Source organism: Cucumis melo, chromosome 4 (assembly GCF_025177605.1).
Source record: "Cucumis melo cultivar AY chromosome 4, USDA_Cmelo_AY_1.0, whole genome shotgun sequence".
Classification (NCBI taxonomy): domain Eukaryota; kingdom Viridiplantae; phylum Streptophyta; class Magnoliopsida; order Cucurbitales; family Cucurbitaceae; genus Cucumis; species Cucumis melo.
In genome coordinates, this window is record NC_066860.1 from 7,126,423 (window position 1) to 7,144,323 (window position 17,901).

Below are 17,901 nucleotides of genomic sequence, written 5' to 3' on the forward strand. Positions count from 1 at the left end.
ACTTGACGGTTTTAAAATGTCATGAAAAATGCACTCTTGACGGTTTTGAAATGTCATGAATAATCGTATTCTTGACGGTTTTCGGGCTTCATCATCTAATTCTTGACGGTTTAAAACAGTCATAAAAACGTATCCTCTTGACGGCTCTCAACTGTCATGAAAAATTGAATACTTGACGGTTAAAAAGTGTCAACGATATCAATTCTTGACACTTTTTACAACCGTCAAGAAAATGGCCTTTCTTGACACTGGATTCAACGACGGTTTTGAAAACGTCAAGAATACTCATTCTTGACAGTTTAAAACAGTCAAGAGAGTCAGTTTTTGTAGTAGTGATTTTTAGTTTTATCTACTACTTTAGTAGATGAACTAGGTCTATCTGTAGAATTCTTGGAAATTTCTTATAATACTAGTTTACTGCGAGTCTGATGATTTCTTATGTGGTCTTCCTTTAAGAATGTAGCATTTGTCAACAAAAATACTTTATCTTCTTGAGGGTCGTAAAATAAACCACCTCTTGATTCTTTTGAATAACCTACAAAGAGGCATAATTTTGAACGATGTTCAAATTTTTTAGGGTTTTGTACCAACACATGTGTTGGACATCCCCAAATCCTAAAGTGACGTAAACTACTTTTACGCCCTTTCCATAGCTCATAAGGTGTTTCAGAAACACTTTTAGAGGAACCGTTGTTCAAAATATAGATAGTTGTTTCTAAAGCATATCTCGAAAAAGAATCCGGCAGCTGAGCAAGACTCATCATGTCTAACAAAGTTCGGTTTCTTCTTTCTGATACACCGTTCTGCTGAGGCGTACTAAGTGTGAAGAGTTGTGATTGGATTCCATGTTCTATCAAATAGTCTTGGAATCGCAAATCCATATACTCTCCACCTCGATCTAATCGAAGTGTCTTTATTGTTTGACCTGGTTCATTTTCAACTTCAGCCTTATATTCTTTGAATTTTTCAAAAGAATCAGACTTGTTTTGAATTAGGTAAACATGACCATACCTCGAATAATCATCAATAAAACTAAAGAAATATTTGTATCCTCCTCGAGCCTTGACATTCATTGGTCCACAAAGGTCCGAATGTACGAGCTCTAAAGGGGTTTTGGCTCTAAGACCTTTTCCACTAAAAGATCTTTTGGTCATTTTTCCTTTAAGACAGGAATCACATAGAGATAAAGAGTTATCTTCTAACTGATTTAGAAGTCCAATCTTAACCAATCTCCCAATCCTATTGAGATTAATGTGACCGAGTCTTAAGTGTCGTAAGAAGGCATTAGAAGAAACTTTTTGTCTTTTATTCTGAGTTTCAGCTGTTCTAAACATCTCAGTATTTAAGACAAAGTTTGCTCGGGTTGGTCTTAACTTATATAAGTTGTTTTCAAGTATAGCAGAACAAATGTGAATACCTTTTCTTAAGATGAACGCTTCATTAATTTCAAAATATATTATATACATATGTTCTATTAAACAAGAGATAGATATCAAATTCCTCTTCATTTGAGGTGCATACAAGACATTCTTAAGTAGAATATATCTATCATTAAAAAATAACTTTAAATCTCCCACTGCTTTAGCTGAGACCATTTCTCCAGTTCCAACTTTGAGAGTGATCTCGCCCTCAGAAAGCCTTTTCCAATAACTAGTTTCCTGAAATGAGAACAAATATGATTAGTGGCTCCTGAATCTAATATCCAAGGGGAATTTTCATTTTCCACTAAATATGTTTCTAGAACAAGTAAATCAAATTTACCTTGTGCTTCTTTCTCTGCTTTTTTATGAGTAAGGTATTTTAGGCAGTTTCTCAGCCAGTGCCCATTTTCACCACAGTGGTAAAATTTACCTTTTTCTGTAGTCTTCTTTACCTTGTTTTGCTTGGGAGTCTTCCCTTTTTCCTTCTTTTCAATCTTTCGATTGGGTTTTAATGGTCAAGTTTTAGATCTAGAGGACGATCCTCTTTTTAATTTTCCTTTTGTAGTAGCAACATTTGCTTCTACTTCTTTTCCCTTACCCTTGGTATGATTCTGGAATCGCTGGAGCTCATTCAGAAGGGTTGTCAGGTTAAATTCTATCTTATTTAGGGACGCATTCGTTTGGAATGGTATGATCCTCTTCGGAAGAGATTCTAAGATAAAGCTAACTTGATTAGCCTCATCGATGACACCTCCATTTACTTCAGCAATATTGAAGTGCATCATCATGTCCAGGACATGTTCTCTAACAGAGGTCCCCTCCTTCATACGCTTAGTGTAAATGTATTTGAATGTCTCGTGTTTTAGGGACCACTCAGGTTGCCCAAACATTTCTTTCAAAGAATCCATAATTTCTTTAGCTATGGCTAAGGATTCATGCTTCTTTGCTAAAACATCTGACATGCTAGAAAGAATGTAGACACGGGCGTTTCTCATTTGCTTTTATCCATCGATCATATGCTTTCCAACTAGCTCGGTTTGCATTTGAGGCCAGGGTTTGAGGACATTCCTCAGTTAAGACAAATCTTAAATCATCAACAACTAGTATTGTGTTAAGATTTGATTTCCATGCCACATAGTTATCACAGTTAACTTTTTCGGAAGCTAATAATTGAACTATCGAGCTATTCATGCTGAAAAACAAACATACTTTATTTAGAAACTATAATTTGAATAAACCAATCATTTTGGCAAAACTTTATATAATATACCCTTTTATTATGTTTTGCAATAATAATTCAAAGGTTTAGAATAACCTCTACCTAAGGATAGTCGATTACTCGTCCTTTAAATCAAGACAATCTTGACCAAATGCTAACTCACAAATATCTCATATTTACTTAGCATTTAGTTACCGTTTACTTCGGTCAAGAATATACTAAGTATTTTAGTAATTCTTGTAAGTGTGACCCTCCATTTTCGGTCCTCAAAGATGAGAATCATTATGCTCCCGAAGGTGGAAAGACAATATAAAAACTTATCTATGAGACCCTATCCATATATGAAGTTCGGTGTTCCGAATCCTATAATACAACCCTCCGAAGGGAACGTCGCTCCAGGACAGACAAGCAGGCGCATTATAGGAATCTCGCGGTGCGACCTAATGAAAGAGACCGTAGGATGTATTGTCATATATCCCTCACCCACTTACTACGAACTAATTCCCTCATTCACCTTATTCATAGCTCATGCAAACACTCTCCAAAGGGAGTCCGCTCCTATGCACGATCCAAAGCCCTGCACGACCTCACGGTGTGAACTCTTGGAGACGCTAGAGCTAAAAGTACGATACTTTTCTCCAGCTGAAGTGTTCTAAATAATTTTTTAGGTAATTTATTTAGGATTTAATTTAGGCTAACTTAAACAAATCCTAAATCTAGGTAAAACATCCAAGTATAACACTTATACTTGGATTTTAACCTACGATGGCTAGGTGATAAACCAATTTTATTATCTTACATCTCTCACGCATGCTTATAAAATTAGGTTAACTAAACTCAAGAACTGATTACGATCTCCAGTTAGGAGGTGTTCCGTAAACCGTCAACTTAAAAACCTCAAATCCTTAGTCATCTTATCTGACTTTTTAACAAGATCGAATCAGATGAGTCTCTTGTAACTTAGTTTTACAAGATATCGACCTAAATCTAATTTTGGAAGATATGGTATTTAACCTAGGTGAGCATGCATCTTCTCATTATTATAGATTTTAAAGTCTAATTTTATTTTATAACAATTATAAAACCCTTAGACCAACCTATAATCATTCATCTAGGAAAAACAAATGAACATGGCTTTGCAATAATTGAATAATTTTGTTAAATCATATTTAATAAAATTAATTCAATTATCTTTTAAATTAATCAAATTAATTTAACAATTAATTAATCATATTAATTTTCTCAACATGCATGTACATGTTAACCTATAGTGGAATTTTAAAACTATATGTCATACAATATGCACTTACAATTTTAGTAATAATTAAACCATACATCACATGCAAGAATAATTAAAACACCCTAAAATAGATTGATTTTTGGCTCTCTAAATTAAGTTAAAACTAAATTATTACAATAATAATTTGATGGAGTACAATAATCGTTTGATAACATTTGCACGATCGTTGAGTAGGTAGACGACATTCACGGGCATAGGCGATTCACTTACCATATACAATCGTTTAGTATGTAAACGATCAATTGTAAGTGCCAGCGACACGCTACTATACGCAATCGTTTAGCATATAAACGATCGTTTAGGCGCTTAGCGTTATGCGTACCTTACGCGATCGCTTAGTGGATATACGATCACTTCAGAGGTAAACGATCGTTTAGCTCTAGCACAACACGTACCTTACGCGATCGTCTAGCAGGTATACGATCGTTTCTTATGCAAACGATACGCATACCTTACACGATCGTTTAGCATATAAACAATAAAGTCATCTCAACACGATGTGTGTACTATACATGATCGTTTAGCTGGTAAGCGATGGATTCTTCTTCAAACGATATGCGTACCTTACACAATCGTTTAGCTGGTAAGCGCGATGTTCACTGGCCCAAGTGAACGATAGGCTTGATTCATCTCCTTCTGAGCTTCTTAAACAACATCATCTTTTTCCCGAATACAAAATTTACAGCCTAATCTCAACTCTAATGACTCTAATAAACTACAGACTCTTTGCAAAATTAAATTAAGCCACCAACAGGCTATATACGAAGATTGAAGTAGATAAACAACTTAATTTAAAGCCAAAACCAAAACTAATCTATTTTAGTTCAACCATATCAATTTATCACATAAATTGTAAGAACCCACCATATGCATATGAGTGAAGCTAAGAGACATGCAGCAACTCTTATACCACATGCTCTGATACAACATGATGGAAAAAACAAAGCATAAGAGACATGCAGCACCAGAAGATATAGATCATGCATCGACCATGCGTTGAACCTAAACGAAGAGAAAGGAAGGTAAACGGTATACTTACCTTTGTAGTTCTCAATTTCTTCTTTGGTCCAAAAACTTCCTCTCTTCTTGAAAATCACGAGCAATAACAACCACCAAGGTGACCTACTATGTTGAGGATCAAGAACGGAGTTGTGGGACTCGATTATGCAAAGAGAATTTTATTGAGAGATGGGAGTCAATCGTTTAGGTGTTTTCTCAGAGAAAACCTCTTCCTTTTCTTATTCGGTAATGAGAAGTTTTATATGAAATTTACATGCTAATTTGCATGTAAATTATTTCATATCTTATCAACACCTAATCAATTCACTAACCCTTTAATGAAATTAGTGACTTCAAATTCATAATATTTTGTCACATTTCTCATTAACCGTTAATTAATAAAGTAATTAGCCTAAGGGACATTTTGGTCATTTGACCAACTTAAGTCAAAGTCAAACTTTGACTTTTCTTAGTCAAAAATCAACTTGTTGACTTTTCACTATTTTTCCCGTCTTGACTAATTTTAACCTCCCGAGTATGAATCTGTATTCATATTTCTAAAATTCAAATCATATTTGAATATAAATCCAGCCAAAGTTTAAAATCAACATGTTGACTTTTGACCGTTTTCTAAACTTTTCAAGCTTTTAAATATGAATCTATATTCATATTTATTTAAATATGAATCTATATTCATATTTATTTAAATATATTTAAACAGAAAACCGACTTATATCTTATATATATTTGTTGGTTTCTCTCTCTTATCTTTATTCGAACAATTCAAATTACTTCAACATACTTGTTCTTAGTTGAATCCATATGAGCTAGTAGGGGAACCTAATGGACTTATAGATCATGGGCTCCAACAATCCGAGATTAATTGGCTAAACTCTTTTAGACCAAAGTTAATCAACATTCGTTAACTAAAGAGTCATTCCACTTTGCACTCTCCTCACTATAGATGTATTTATGTCCACCTGATATAACCATGATAAGTAAGTCGATCCTTCACAGGTTGTTCGCAATCTTAGCTGGGTCAAAATACCGTTTTACCCCCGAGACTACATGTTGTTCCTTAAGACCCACTGATCCACTATTAAACAATTGGTTTAAGGTCCAACCTATAAACCAGAATCCTTCTCAGGCCAATGAGAAGGTGGGGCCCCTTGTTCAAGACTTGGATTCAATCCTTAAGGGAACAACCTATCTACTATCCCAGAAGTGGGTAGAGTGAATTCCATCTTGCACATATGTCCCTAGCTATTCACTTGGTCTTACCCCTGAAATGAGAGGCTTATTGAACAAGCGATGTTGAGCTGCCCTCACCTATGCAGATCTAAGGATACTACTGAATGAACAGAAGTTTATAGTTAGCTCAGGATTAAGATCAACTTACCTAGGTTATCATAAATGAAATAGTCAGTTTATAGTTTGCGGTTTTATAACTAAAAGTGACTACTTCGTGGTTCCAGTCTTATGTAAACCATTTACATAGGATGCCCCCACTCCCATGTCTCTACATGAACGATTCAGGATTACATCATTTATACTAACTACGGAGTGCGCCGCATCCATAGTGTTTATCCAGAATAAGGTGCCCAACCTTATACATACACTATAGACCATTCTATTAACTTGAACTTAATCCATGTTCATGTCTCCACATAATGTTCAAGTATATATGACAAACTAGTAAATAGCCTTGGGATCTTAAAATTAATGGTTTTAAGATTATAGCATTCAATAAATTTTATTGAATCACATAACAAAGTATGAGTTTTAGGACACAAATTCCAACAGCTTACGTGTAATCGTCTTATGAACGATCATGATACACGATCGTATAGATACACGATCGTGTAGGTAGTAGTATCAACGCGATCATGTAGTTCTTTTTCGACAATGGAAAAAGAGTTTCAAATCTAAACGATTGTGTTGACCAAGCTAAATTATCTTTTTGGTATGGTAAGCGATCAGTTACCTCATATCCACTTGATCATGTAGTTTTTTTATTTAATGATGGGAAAAGAACTTCAAATCTAAACAATCATGTTGACCATGCTAAATGATCGTGTTGCTATGGTTAACAATATTTTAGATCATTTTCACAGGATCGTATAGTTCTTTTTAAACGATGGAAAAAGAACTTCAAATCTAAATGATTGTGTTGCTATGGTAAGCGATCATTTAGATTACATCGACACGATTGTGTATTTCTTTTTTAGACGATGGAAAAAGAGCTTTAAAATCTAAACGATCGTGTTGACCATTCTAAACAATCGTGTTGCTATGGTAAACGACCATTTAGATCATATCCACACGATCGTTGTAGTTCTTTTTAAATGATGAGAAAATTACTTCAAATCTAAAACGATCATCTTGACCATGGTAAACGATCGTGTTGACAATGGTAAACGATCGTTTAGATCATGTCACAATAATATCAAACGATCTTGATATTCTTATATGTGCGAAAGATCAAGTAGATCCAAAGAATCTTGCTGAAAAATGGTGAAAATGAAATAGGAGATTTAAATAGAAGAATCAATCGCTTTAAACAGAAGAATTAATCATTTTATAAAAAGAATCAATCGATTTTAAATAGGAACCGTAGAAGTCTGGAAAGAAACTGTAATTCTTTTTAAACGATGAAAAATTGCAAAGAAAAGAAGAAAGAGAAGTGATGAATGGCCGAAAGTTGAAAGGCAAAAATGGAAATTATGAAAATATTTATAGACTTCGTCGCTTTCTGCATTTTGTTACACCAAACGTAAATATTTTACTGATTTGTTACATTTATGAAAATCTGCGTTAATTTTATAAATATTTCTTTTTTTTTTCAAATTAAATATATGACTTGGTGATTTGTACTAAATTTTGTTTATTTAGTTTTTATTTAAACATCATAATTTAGCTCTAGCTTCATTATACACCCACCTAACTACTAAGATCATAAAATAATTTTCCTCATACAAAATCAACGATTCGTTCTTCTATCCTAGTTAGCAAATCACATCAAATTGCAAAACTTTGGTAACAAAAACAAAAAGTAGTTATATAGATGTTGTTCCTAAATTTTATTTGTTTATTTGATTATTTTTTTAGGTTCGAGCATAAAAACAATAAAACCAAACTTTAGAAAGAGAATGGAGCTAAATGGAACCAATTTGGTGTCTTAATGAAGAAATTAGGCAAACAAAAGTGAAAAAACTAAAAAATTGCCACCAATTCGGGCGTTATGACATTCTTCGGTGCCATGCCACCAAAAATTAAACAACATTCTTTGGTAGCTCCACGACATTGTCCTATAGCATCGTAGTGCTCTACACAAATATAAAAATACCGCATCAACTTTTAGGTCATATCTTTTGATCAGGTGCCCATTTTAGCAAATGACCACTCTTCTCTTTGGTTTTTCATCATCTATCTAGCTACAATATTGTTTTAGGTTTTTTTTTCTCATTTATGCAATCAAGCGAAGTCTCTATCTTGTCCACCATTATTGGAAGGTAAGATCTCTATTCTTTCTAGCTTAGGAGATTTTGTAAAAACCAACATTTTGTTTTTTTGGGAGTATTTTGGCAATATGATTGAGATTTCTTGTTTATGTGGGTTTTACTCTTGATTTATTGAATACTTTGAATTACATTTTTTTTGTTATTGGTTGACAATAAATGCTTGGTTGTGAAATTTGATGCTTTAGATTAATATATAATATGTAGCATATATTTACATGTTAATCTTCGAAAAGAAATAGGTTAAATAGACTTGTGATTTGCTGTCTACAACAAAAGAGATTGTTCTATTGATCTTAGGTAAGCCTATTAAATTACTAATTAGGCATTTCATATGAAAAATATATCCAAACATAATCCCTAAATTGTAATGCGGTTAGTTAAATTGACTAAAGATGCTTCTTATCAAATTAAATTTGCTAATTTGATATTTATAACCCTTGGTTAATCTTTCTAATAATCATTTGGGCTAGGCAAAGGTAATGAGTTAAAATCTTTCTTGAATAAATTTGATGATCAAAGTTACATTCTTTGGACAACTCTATGCATCTCCCTGATTCTATTGAGGTTGGTTTCTATTGTCATTGTGCCTTTCATTCCTCTAACTATGGTACATATATCTTCTGTTGTCAATGTTCCTTTGCATGGTTGCATGGTGGTTGACGATCCAGTTTCTCTTGCCCCCTCTTGTTGGGATTATCCTTGCGATTCAGTGTTCCACTGCTTGTTTTTCTAATGGTGTTATTCCATTGCATATAGGGGTGAGCATTGAGGCACGGGATCGGTTTTGGCCAAAAATTGTTATCGATGTCGAACTCATTGGTTACCATCGGGTGGTTTTCCAATGGTTTTCAAGATATAATGAACATCAAGAATCAAGCACACGGTTGAATTAGTCAGATTTGATCGTTGAATTCTAGAAGCAAAATGAGAACGTTTATGATTTGAAAAGAAATAAAGAAAGAATAGAGAAAAGAAAATGTGGCAAATAGAGCCATTCGAACCAGCCAAATCTAATAAGAAATTAAAGAAATTAAAGAAATTAAAGAAAAACGAGGGATAAGGAGAAAATAAACCAAGAAGAAGAAGATAAAAGGCTAGATAATATAAAAATATTTTTTGAAAAAATAATAAGAGACGTTTACAATGTCACTAATAGAGTCAATGTCATATTAGTGACATTGACTCAAAATTGTTTATGATAATAGAGCTAAAGTCATTATATTTTCTAAATTGTATAAATTAGAAAAGTAACAAATTTAAAAACAGATAGCTCTCTAACTCTCTGATAGTTCTTTAGTAGTCTTCTGATATATATATAATTACCTGTCATATTTGCATACCTAAAACTTTTCTTTTCTTTTTTTTTTTTTTTTATTCTAAAATAATAATTACATACCTATAGCTAATCATTTCATATAATGGAGTCTTTTCATATGATTTTTTTTTATATCTTTAATTGGTTATTGCATGTTGGTCACTAAAAGTTGGTAATTGCACGTTTTTTGAGATGAATGTTTTAAAGACATTTTCAATATAGCTGGGGGGCAGCCCCGAAATCCAAGGGGTGCCCGTTTAACCTATAGAAAATCAGTGTGTTTCTTTGGTTTCCGGCGGTTTTGACTGTTCGGTTTGATTTTTTGGCTACGTTTGGTCACCTTTTGCATATAAAGAATTTTGTTCCTAATGTTTTCTTAATATGGTTTTTATTCTTTTTCTTATGCTACCCATGTGATTGATATCTTTCATCATATGAATGAACTTGCTATTGTTGATCCTACTGGTGATTTTGATGTTGATGTTGATGTTGATCCTACTGGGAATGAATATTTGCTAATGTTGATCATGATATTGCTACCTCTAGGTCAAGATTCTTTGGTTTTTTCACTGGTTTTGTGTTCTCCTCTAATGTTTTGTATCCTCGTCATTCTATAAGATCATGTTGTATCGACTAAATTAAGTAAAATGTTCCTATGATAAACATGGTTTTGACTCTACTTGTCACACCCATCGAATTTACCTACTCAATCAAGAGAGGATGTAACTGATGAGAGAAGTGTCAACATCCCTACTTGATGTGACACTCGAGGCGAATGATGTTATGTAATTTTAAAAATAGAAATTATATGTTCGACCTTAGTCCATAAAGTTTTTGTTCGACAGCATTTTGGCCTTTCATATTCAAAATTTTAATTTTTGAGGTTTGAATTTTTTAGTATCCTGAAGATTTGCCTTCAGTTTTTGGTTTATTGTGGCAAGAACACAAATGCAATTTTAAATTTTTAAAAATAAAAATATTGTAACGATCCAACTCTTTATACTAAGCTGAGATTATTACTACTCAAATGAAAATAAAACTTCTTAAATTAGAAAAAAGAAAATATCAAAATTTCGTAATTAAATACTCAAATATTCGTCAAAATCATAAATAAACTAAAGTAACCAAAAATAAATGTGAAAGTAAGTTCCTATATCGAGCCCTATCTAGTTTTTAAAGAGTAACATAAGTAAAAGTTCATAAATACTGAAATCAAAGTCTAATAACATAAGGCGAAAGCAAAACGTTCCCTATGGCATGTCACAGACACTTCTTATCATTCATCAGCTTTTCTATACTCTCACCTCTATCTCTGCCTAAAAAATTAAACATAAGAGAATGAGTATTAAATTATACTCAATAAGGGACCTACTACTAGTCCCGCTACGTGGCTGTTAACTTCCTATTAGAGTCCTGTAAAGTGGTACCCCTAACTGCACGTTCTTGAACATGTGGAATCTATGATCCCGTAGGAACATTTATGGTCTTCGGTGAACGCAAAAGAACACCTAGAACAAACTGGTCTTTAGTGAATCTCGAAAGAAACACTAATACAATCAGACTGTGAGTGACACCGTTGAGCCACAAGTAAACATATCATCTCAAACGGGATTGGTGATCCCGTCGGTCTACGCAGTCATATAAAGGTGGTGACCCCAAGGGACACCTATGTGGTTACGACTCTAATATAAAAAACTAACAGTACACCCTATTCATAGCATGAAGCATAACATAACATCATAAGCATGACATGAATAATAATCGCAGCAGTCTAAATCATGAGATTATTAATTCATGCATAAGCACCAATCATCATCAAACATGGTCATCATCACACTACCATGTCATAACTAACAATCATCATAAATACAAACTCTGCCCTGATTATCAGTCATCTCAACATAAACTCATTTCGCATCTTAGCTACATCAATGCTTAACGGAAAGTTCATGCAGCTCTTACTTCAGTTTGAAGGTCTAATAAGAGAATCTCTTACTTGGAGATTAGCTTAACCAAATATAATTATGACAGCAAGGTCAAGCTTCCAAAGAATAAATCCTAAACATAAAGGGCAATTTACTAAGTTCAATAACTTAACTCGCAGTTGATTAAGGATCCAAAAATCCAGTTGATTTAACTTACCCAAGGTCGAGGTCGAATTCGATTCACCCTTAGTTGGACAAATTTTCAACTCAGCTTCCAACTAAAATCTAACCAATTTAATCCAAAACCCACAATTAAATTAATTAGAGTAAAAAAATCAATCTTTGTTGGGCATTAACCAAAACTCAATCCACCTACCCAAAACTTACAAAAAAAAAAAAGGTGAAAAAGCCCAAAATAAGCTTGGTGCCTCAAAATGGCTCGACTAGAGGGAAAAATGGCTAGGCAACTCGGTTGAAGGAGGAAAATCGACTAGGCAGGTGCCTCGCACACACAGGGTCGGCTCGGTAAGGCTGCGCACGTGTTGAAGAGGGTTGCAGCTAGTGGCAGCTCAGCGCCTGGAAGTGGCATATAACTAAGGCGTGCGTACGGCTTGGGTACAACTTGCATGCCGCTCACTTGATCAGCAACGACTGACGGAAAGCGAGGCTCGGTGACGTGCTTGACGCAGCCAATTGGCTCAAGCGTGAGGTGGCTACGGACGACAAAGAAGACGGCTTGAGCGAACGCAGACGATTGGTTGAAGGTTGCAGATGGCTCGACGTGTAGAACGCGATGGTGAGGACGGCTGTTGGCTTGGGCGTCTGCAGCTGAAGGCTCACGTGACGACAACCAACTGTTGGACGATGGCGGACCAAGATAGAGATGGCCACGACGGAGGAGGCGGCTGCGATGAGGGGTGGCTAGGGTTTCCTTGGAGTTGTTTGAGGAAGAAGATGGTGAAGAGCTACCACGCATCCCAAGGTCCGAATTAAAGAAAATTAATAATAGTATAAAATTATTATTCTTTTCTTTTCTTTTCTTTTAATCTTTTCTTCAAAAATATCATACTCTCTTTCTTCAATAAAAACCCACCAAATCTTCTTTTTAAACTCAAATCTCCCTCTCTCTCTCCTATCAGATGACTATTTTTCTTTCCAAAAATAATATATAACCTTAAATAATTATATTATCTTCGTAATATAATTATTTTATCTTCAAATTTCAATTAACTATATAATCATATATAATTAATCAAATTTCTCTCAAATACAAATCTCTTAACACGAACAACTTTAATTAAAACTCCAACTTTAAACAGTTAGACATTTTCAAAAATATCTAATAAATTTCAATTTCCACAAAACAAATATTTCAACAATTAGTCAATTAACATCCAAATTAATCCCCAACACTAATCAAAAGTTAAACTTAAGATAATTAAAATAAATTACCTTAATTTGGGGCGTTACAAATATGTTGGTTTAAATATTACTTTAGTTTTTTTATTCAATTTGGTTATGATACTGTAATGATCTAACTTTTTTGTAACGACCCAACTCCTTATACTAAGTCGAAACCATTACTAATTTAAAAGATAAATAAATTTGTAAAGTTTAGAAAAATAAAATAAAACAAAAACCTCAAATTTTCATTTAAAAGCATGGACAAATGTGATTAGAGATAAGTATAAAAATGGAATCCTAACTCGGGCCCTATCTAAATTTGAAAGAGATAAAACGACAAATAAAGAATAAACTAAAATGCAAACATTAAGGTCTGAACTATGACGTGAAGCGGAAGCATAAGATCCCTATGGCTCGCCACGGTCACTTCTGGTCGCTCGCCAGCTTGCCCTTGCCCTTACCTCTACCTCTGTTTGAAAAAAAAATGGAAAGGAAAGAGTGAGTATAAAATACTCAGTAAGGGACCCACTACTAGTCCCACTAGGTGCCTGTTAACTTCCTATTAGAGTCTTGAAGAGTGGTACCCCTGAACTGGAACGTCCCCGAACACGTGCAATCTGTGATCCCGTAGGAACAAGTTGGTCTTTGGTGAAGCCAAGGGAACATCTAAGACGATCGGGCGGTGAGGGCTCCCGTCGAATTACTCACATCATGTCTATGTCAATGTCAATGTCTGACTGGTAATCCCGTCGAAATACACAGTCATAAGCGTGAGCGACCCCGTCGGAATACATAGTGGTGATCCCGAAGGACACTCATGTGGGTACGACTTTAATAAGAAGCTAACATACACCCTACCCATAGCATGTACACAACATCTCATCAATCACATCATAACCTATCATAACATGTCATAATTACGTCAAATCATGCCATAACATATCAAACCATGACATATCACATCACGTCATTCTCAACCACGAAAAAAAACTATGTCATTAGGACGAAGGCGATTGTGTCGACGTACTATTCACGCGAACCATAGAGTCAACCGGTAGACACAATTTCAATATCAGTCCGTCTCTCAATAATCTCGAGTTATATACTTAACTATCAATCGTGCGTAACCATATATTCATACATGCGGTCTCTTTAATGAAATTCGACGGTCTAGTAGGAGAATCTCTTACCTGGAGGTTGCTCAACGGGTTCTAGCAGTCCTACATGGTTAGAAAACCACAATTTAATAATTTAACCCTCAAAGAATTTAGGTCCAAAAGTCCATTTGAAGTGACATACCCAAGATCAAGGTCGAACTCGGTTTGAACTTAGTTGGACAAATTCCCAGCTCGACTTCCAATTAACTATAGTCAATTTAATCCAACATTTAACTTAGTTAGGGTCCAAAATAAACCTTAGCTTGATAGACTAGAACCAAATCAAACCTACCCAGGTTTACCGAAAAATATGGGTCAAAATAGGGTTAAAAGGAGCTTGACGGCTCAACTGGCTCGACTGAAGAGGAGAAAACCGACTGGCGGCTCGGATGGAGGTGAAGCGACTCGGCTGGGATGCAGGCGCGGCTTGACAGGGACGCGCACGGCTCATACGGGCGTGCGGCTCGACGCGGATGGGTGCGAGCGCGGCTCAGATTGCGGAGAAGAGACGCGGGTCGAGTCAGCTTTTGCAGTATTGGAGTCGTGGACACGTGGGTCGACTTTTCGGGTTCAGGTGACGGTGGAGACGGAACGCAGCCGCTCGACGACGGCTTCCAGGCAGAGGAGACGTGGATCGAGTTTCGATCTGCAGAGAACGGGCGGCTACAAGCGCAGGTCGACGGGCGTTTCACTCGGCTGTGCGATCGGCTAGGTAGGCGCGGGTCGACGGGCAAAAGGCTGCGACTGACGGCGGCGACTAGGGTTGTTTTTTCTTTCGTTTCTCAATGAAGGGGGTGGTGGTTCAATGGTGCACGGGTCCCAATTGGCCTTTTAAAGAGAATAATAATAATAATAATATGCTTATTATTATTCTTCTTTTCTCTTTTTCCTAATCTAATCAAATAAATTCACTTAATCTCTTTCTTATTTAAACTCAATAATCTCCATTATAAAAAAAATCAAAATCAACCAATCACCTCAATCTTTTTCCCAAATAAATATCACCATTAGATATTTTCTTGATGTCTAATAAAAATCAAATGTTCATAAATCACTTAATTCAAAACATCCAAAATTTCAATAACTACACTTAAGATAATAAATTAAATTCCAAATTTTGGGGCGTTACATTTTTATACTAAGCTGGGGTCATTACTATTAAAAATAAATAAAGACTTTCCTAACAAAATAGAAAATAACACTAAAATTATAAATAAAAGTATGTAAAAATAAATCTAGAAAATAAAATCCTTTTTCGGGCCCTATCTAATCTTTAAAGAGAAATAATCAAAGAATATACAAAAATACTAAAATCAAAACTATAAAATAAAAGCGGAAGCAACAAATTAAAAGTTTCCCTGTGGCTAGTCGCGGTCACTTCTTGCAATTCGCCAGCTTTCCTCTACCCTTACCTCTACCTCTGCATGGAAAATTAAACATCGAAAGAGTGCGTATAAACAAATATCTCAGTAAGATGTATACTACTAGTCCTAATAGGTATCTGTTAACTTCCCATTAAGGTTCTGTAAAGAAGTACCACTAAACTGGCACGCTCCCGAACACACGCAATCTAATGATCCTGTAGGAAGTCATCTGGTCTTCGATGAACCTAAAAAAATACCTAAGACCAAATTGATTTTCGGTAAACTTGAAGGAACACCTAAGACAAACTAGTCATTAGTGAACTCGAAGGAGCACTTAAGACAATCAGGCTGTAAATGACTCCGTTGAACCACTCAGACACATAACATATCATTAGAGATTGGTGGTCCCGTCAAACTACACAATCATAAAAAGGTGGTGATCTCGAGGGACACCCATATGGTACGAGTCTAATGGATAAAGTTAACAAAAAACCTATTTATAGCATGTAACACTTCATAAACATCATAAACATGACATGAATATTAATCATAATGTCCTTAATCATGTGATTGATATTTCATGCATCATCATTAAGGTAAATAAGTCATTATCATCAATATAAATTAGTCATCATCATCAAAATAATATTAATCCTAAATATCAGTTATCAACATAATTCATTAATATATTATGCATCTTGGCTACATGAGTGCATAATGGAGAAATTACATGCAAGCTTTTAACTTCGGTTCGAAGGTCTATTAGGAGAATCTCTTACCTAAAGATTAACTTAACAAAATTATCCTAATAGTCACGGTCAAGCTTTCCAAGAATAAGTCCTAAAGAACAAGGGAACCCAATAACTAAAATTAATAATTTTAATGGTTGACTAATAACCCAACAATAAATTTAATTCAGCTTACCCAAAGTTGAGGTTGAATTCCAATTCAACCTTGATTAGGAAAAATCACAACTCTCAATTCTTCCAATTAGATATAACCAACCCTTCATGAAAAATATAATCCAACATAAATCCAAAAATTAGTTTTCTTAAACCAAAAATCAATATTTGATGGGCATACTAAAACTCACTAAAAAAAACTTACAAAAACTTACCTAAAAACTACCAAATAGCTCAAAACGACAATAACAAGCTTAAGCGGCTCGACGAGAGGAGGATGGCTTGACTCACTACTTGAAATAGGACACACTCGCGCAAGAGAGCACGCGGCTCGCTCTTAGCTTGGTGACTGGTGCACGCGACTCAGGATTGATTTCACGCGGCTCTCGAAAGGGAACCAACTTTGCTTGCTCGTGCGACTTGGATGATGGCACGCGACACTCGGGTAGAAAAGATAGGTTCGAATGATGGTGCACGGCTCGGGTAGAAGGATCAGCTCGGTGGAAGACGACGGAGGAGACGACTTATAGGAAAGAGAGCGGAGATGGAGGCTTCGGCTTAAAGGACGGAGGCAGACAGAGAGATCGGCTCATAAATGCCTTGACTTCAAAGACGACTTGACTAGACGTCGATTTGGCTTCAGATGAGATAGAGAAATGTGGAGAACGATGGTAGTTGGTTGATCGAAAAGGGAGGTGGCATGCTAGGATTTTTTGAGGTGGCATGCTAGGATTTTTTTTTAGAGGGAGAATAAAAGGTTGAAGATGGAGTGCATGCTTCCCGAAATTCCTTAAATAAATAATAACTTTTCTTTTTCCTCCTTTTTTTTTTCAAAACAAAACATACATCTCTCTTCATATTTAATACTCAATCACATTATTCTTTTCTTTTTCTAAAAATAAAATTAAATATTCTCCCTCCTCATTAATCTCTTCCATCATATTATCTCATACATTCCCTCTTCCCCAAACATCAATTATTTTTCATAAATAATTATATTATAAACCAATATAATTATTTTTCTCTCAAAAATTTATTTATATATATACATTTTTATATAATTAACCATAAGGCGTTAAATCCCACCAAAAAAATTAAATCAAACTCATACATTAATGACAAAAATTTCCAAATCTTCAAACTAATTAAATATCACTACAAGAAGTGGGAAGACTCTCGACGCATGAAAATGTTAGCAGAAGTGGTAAAGACGTCAGGAAAAAAATTCTCGACGCAGAAAGAAACGTCGGGAAGACCGTCGGAAGAAATGCGTCGGGAGACTGATTTCCAACGTGTCACCAACAAGACATTGGAAAAAACCTTCTCCCGACGTCTTTGATGCGTCAGCAATAGGTAATCCTCAACGTCCACAGT

General features: G+C 35.1%; 1 long non-coding RNA gene and 1 pseudogene across 1 annotated transcript; both read right to left on the minus strand.

Annotated features, from left to right (window-relative positions):
- Positions 1-119: 119 nt before the first annotated feature.
- LOC127148870 (uncharacterized) lies at positions 120-2,612 on the minus strand (annotated as a pseudogene).
- A 12,779-nt stretch (positions 2,613-15,391) lies between these two features.
- Positions 15,392-17,331, minus strand: LOC127148884 (uncharacterized). The gene is made up of 3 exons (XR_007820081.1): positions 16,743-17,331; positions 16,550-16,631; positions 15,392-16,465 (listed from the first exon to the last, which is right to left on the minus strand). It is a non-coding gene; the product is annotated as an uncharacterized LOC127148884 (long non-coding RNA).
- Between the last annotated feature and the right edge of the window lie 570 nt (positions 17,332-17,901).